At 46.1% G+C, this 5,014-nt stretch overlaps 1 pseudogene across 1 annotated transcript; it reads left to right on the top strand.

Moving 5' to 3' along the window:
- Positions 1-2,570: 2,570 nt before the first annotated feature.
- On the top strand, positions 2,571-4,107 carry LOC311311390 (5-beta-cholestane-3-alpha,7-alpha-diol 12-alpha-hydroxylase-like; annotated as a pseudogene). The gene has a single exon. The product of its transcript is annotated as a 5-beta-cholestane-3-alpha,7-alpha-diol 12-alpha-hydroxylase-like (transcript).
- The last annotated feature ends 907 nt before the right edge of the window (positions 4,108-5,014 follow it).

The raw sequence follows: 5,014 nt of genomic DNA, 5'->3' as shown, positions 1-5,014 counted from the left end.
CTCTGCGCGCCCTCCGACGTAATCACCCCCGCACACCTGAACACGGTTCCGCTAACGAGCTCCGAGGGCGCGGCTCACCTGCTGCCACCACTCATCCAATCACCTCCCCTATAAGAATCCGGTCTTCCCAACATTCGTCGCCAGTTCTTCCCTAAGATTCCTTGTGGCAAGTTGTGGTTCCTGAAGTTCCCGTTATAGTAGTTGTTATAGTTTTTTTTTTTCCCTTTACTCATTCTAATCTCCACCCCTCCAGATTCCGCTTTTGTTTGCTGCTCTTTTCCTGGGCTGACACATGGCTTCCCCGACCCATTCTCACCGGACCCCGACCACGGCTTGGATTACGTTTTCTGGACTTTGTTTGTTGATCGATTGACCCCTGCCTGAACTTGACTACCCTTTTGCCTTGCCCTCTGTACTGCCACTTTAATATTAAACCGCCCTCTGGGCTTGGAACTGTCCGTCTCTGTCCGTGGTCCTGCGTTTGGGTCAGCTAGCCAACCAGCCCCCTTACAATAGGCCGTGTATCATACCAAAATATAAACTACACACATGTAGGAAGACAAAATACAGATATTATTTGGTCACTTTAGGTGGTACCGAATCTGGATAGGCCCCTGGACTAAATGGTTAGTTTGTAAACTGCCTGATCAGGCTTTTTTATCCATTTTGCATCTTTCAGAATGGCATATTATGCAAATTGATTGATTACTACTTCTAGCTACTTTTGGGAGAACCAACAGCTACTTCCCTTACAGAGGAGCTGGCCACACTGCACTTAGTACCCCGATATCAGTCAGTCTTTCATTGTTCATGGTGTTGCGCACTGAAATGTATCGATTTCAGTGCAGAAAAGTTGGCATCAGCTGTGCTTAGAGATAGGGCCATGGCAGGGTCTTGAAGACAACAACTTGTTAAAGAACGTAGTGTCTGGAGTACTTGGGTATCTGTTGTGCAAGGGGGAGGAGCACAGTCAGGGTTTAAAATTAACTTTTTGGCTCACCTGCCAAGGGGACTGGTAGATGAAAAAATCCGCAGGCCAAGTATATCTTTTACCGGACAAAATAATAAATTGCCTTTTTTGTCACATTATACATCTGTTTCAGTACTTTTCATTCAGATAATAGTATTATGTTGAATACATGCTTAAGGAAGAGGCCAAAGTAAAATTTCAAATAAAGTAGTTTAATTCGATGCCTAGAAACATTGCAATTCATAGAAATTCAAATATTCCTTTCCATTCACTTCCACGGTGTAGAATTATCCATAACTAGCTAACCCTCCACAAATATGAGATATAAATGATCCAAGCCTTCACCTCATGGTCTTTATGTGTTTATGAACAAAATACATATACTGTAACATATTCACAGCCTGTCATCATGTAAAGTTAAACCTGGGCTTTGGTTTGGTTATACCAAAACTGATTTATTACTAGCTAAAGACAACTGTTATGACAACATTACAGCACCTTATCTCTGCCTCAGCAAACGTTTACGAGACCTAACGTTATAGCTAATACGTACAGCTCTGACTAGCTGCACCACCAGCTAGCACTAACATTACAGTTTACAGGCATTTAGTAGGACGCAAACTAAACTATTATCATTGATACAACTCTGTACAGAAAAATAATTGTCGGTCAACATATTGTATTCCCTATTGTTCAATTACTTCAATCTTACTTCTGCTTAATCAAAATTCCCGCTGTTGCCCACAGTCGATGCTCGATGTGCTGTGAGCTGCTGAGCTCGCGAGGCCCTCGCTGGGTCACAGAGGGAGGGAGGGAGGGAGGGGGGAAGTAGGCTACTGAACATTGTTGATTGGATAGCTTGCTGAACGCAGCTGTCAACCAGGCCTTAATTCCCAACCGTTTTGCTTTTGCAAGTTGTGAATGGTAATTAAAAAACTACAGTTTTCACTCTGTATTATTTTAGGTAGGGACAATTCGTGTTTCCGTGGCTTTGGTATGGACATGTCCATAGCGTCCATACGTAAAACTACGCCTATGGCTGGATGACCAGTGAAGTCAGTCAAGGAGGAACCAGTACCGTCTTCAGAGTTTATAAGCTACATGACAAGCGATCAAAGACATCCCTTCTGAGAAACAGTGGCTTGGTATGCTATGGAAGCCCAGAGACAGGATGGTACACATCTACTGTAGGTGTTGACTGTAGGAGCGCGCGTCCTCTGAGGTAAATGTGAACGATTTTCTGTGCGCGAGTAGCCTCGCGTCACCAGTCTCTCCTAGTGTGCGAGGCTCCGCAACAGTCATGTGACTGAAAACTTTATTTGGTGCAGCGGGGGAGCAACACACAACAAACAGAACGCCGGTCTATGGCATGGATGTGGCGCATCGCACGCATACTTTGTTACATGACTCTATTGGTACAATTTACATTTACCCGCCAGCGTGGCGGATAGTCTCCGAAATTTAGTCGCCAAATGGAAATTTTACCCGCCATTGGCGGGTGGCGGGTGTTAATTTTCAGCCCTGAGCACAGTCTTTGACTAATACAAAGGAATATGAGCTGGAGAACAGATTAGCTCTGCGAGTAGCACAGGAGAGGATGATGGGCTTTCTGCTGCCATTCCTGCTTGCTCTGCTAGCCTTCCTCGTTGAAGGACTCTATCTCCTGGAGACCTTCCGTCAGAGGCGTCCCGGGGAACCCCCCTTAGATAAGGGACCCATTCCTTGGCTGGGCCATGTCCTGGAGTTTCGAAGGGATACTGCAAAGTTCCTGGAGAGAATGAAAAGGAAACATGGATATTTTCACAGTGCTGCTGGGGAGCTTTTATTTCACATTCGTCACAGATCCATTTTCCTTTGGGACTATTGTGAAAGAAGCCCGCACAAAGCTAGACTTTTTCGAGTTTGCGAAGTATCTAGTTTTGAAAGTGTTTGGTTACCAATCCAACATCGAAGATGAGCACAAGATGTTGCAGATATCCAGCAACAAGCACCTGATGGGGGATGGTCTGGTGGTCATGACACATGCCATGATGAATAACCTTCAGAATCTGATGTTGCACAGTGTGGGGGCAGGCGAGGACCATCAAATCTGGATGGAGGACGGGCTTTTCAACTACAGCTACAACATCGTCTTCAGGGCGGGCTACTTAGCTCTGTTCGGCAATGAGACCCCCAAGTCCTCGGGGAGCCTGGAGAAAGCCAAGGAAGTTGACAGAGTAGAATCTGAGGAGCTCTTCTCTGAGTTCTGGAAGTACGACCAGCTGTTCCCCAAGCTGGCCTACGGGGTGCTGCTGCCGTCGGAGAAGATGGAGGTGGAACGTCTGAAGAGGCTGTTCTGGAACACGCTGTCGGTCCAGAAGATCAGCACCAAAGACAACGTCAGCGGCTGTGTGCGAGATCAGCAGGAGATTAGGGAGGAGCACAGCATGCAGGAGTTCATGCAAGACAGGTACATGTTCCTGCTTCTGTGGGCGTCCCAGGGTAACACGGGGCCGTCAGCCTTCTGGCTGCTCCTCTATCTCATGAAGCACCCCGACGCCATGAGGGCGGTCCGGGCGGAGGTGGAGGACGTGCTGAAGGAGGCCGGGCAGGAAGTGAGGCGTGGTGGGCCGCTCATCGACCTGACCCGGGACATGCTGCAGAAGATGCCCGTCATGGACAGCGCCGTGGAGGAGACCTTGCGTTTGACCGCCGCCCCCGTCCTCACCAGGGCCGTGCTCCAGGACATGAGCCTCAAGATGGCCGACGGACAAGAGTACCACCTCAGGGGAGGCGACAGGGTGGCCCTCTTCCCCTACACCGCCGTTCAGATGGACCCAGACATCCACCCCGATCCGCTCACGTTCAAATATAACCGTTTCCTCACACCAGACGGGGGCAAGAAAAATGATTTCTACAAGGGCGGGAAGAAGCTGAAGTACTACAACATGCCGTGGGGGTCTGGAATCAGCATGTGCCCTGGTCGTTTCTTCGCCACCAATGAGCTGAAGCAGCTTGTTTTCCTCATGCTCACGTACTTTGACTTTGAGTTAAAGAATCCAGATGAGGAGATCCCGCATATTGACATCAAGCGCTGGGGCTTTGGGTCCATGCAGCCAACTAGAGACATTCAGTTTAGGTACAGGCTCAAGTTTTAGGTTTGAAAGCACACTTAGATGTTAATCTAACCAAACTCATAGTAGTGAGTGAGTATTTAAGGGGTAATTTGTTTGAGCGCACAACATGTCCTGATGAAGACTGACAAGGTCGAAACATGTTGACTTTTTTAAATTATGTAAGCCTGATACATTAAAGTCGCACTGAAGTGAAAAAAGCATTCTGTCCCATTTTGGTTCACATAATTGGTCATAGTGTTCACCTATTCAACGATGTATGCCAAAAAAATTACAAAATTCTACTTTTGTTGTAATCCTATATCAAAGTATATAATTTCTTACTTCCTGCAAAACGGTAGGTCGCGTGCAATGACGACATCAGGTACTTTAGATTTTAGGCCAATAATCTCACGACATCCACCCGTCAATCAACGCTATCCTTCTATCGAATCTGTCTAAAATTCCTCTAAACATATGTCCCAGCCTCACAGCTTGTTTGCATCGGAAATACGTAAAACTACGGAAGTTAGATGATCTCAAACGTCTGTTTCTGTGCGACTTTAAAGGTTTTTTAACATTACCACTTCCTTTCCGAATACTTATTCTGAGTGCCTGGATCTACTTTTGTTTTTGGATATTGCCTCCATTCCCAGTGATCCAAGAGCACCAACAACACTAATGGTTTATCTCACTTTTTGAGCACCTTGTTCCTCCCTGTTGTCTAAACTCATAGTAGCGTTCATCATTACAGTAGGTTATGTTGAAATGTTGCCATATTCAATAATAAAGTATTTTAGATCATCATGTTACTGTGAAAACTGTTATACGTAGATTTACTTATATCTTATCATCTTTATTATAACAGTATTAAAAACTGAATTCCATCAGGTGTAAGTGGGGGGCTCTGGGGAAGAAAGGTTGGGAACCCCTGCTCTAATCCATATTGTGA

Source organism: Borostomias antarcticus (genome assembly GCF_949987555.1).
Source record: "Borostomias antarcticus genome assembly, chromosome: 1".
NCBI classification, from domain to species: domain Eukaryota; kingdom Metazoa; phylum Chordata; class Actinopteri; order Stomiiformes; family Stomiidae; genus Borostomias; species Borostomias antarcticus.
The sequence above is the reverse complement of the archived record's forward strand: the minus strand, read 5'-3'. Positions and strand labels throughout refer to the sequence as shown.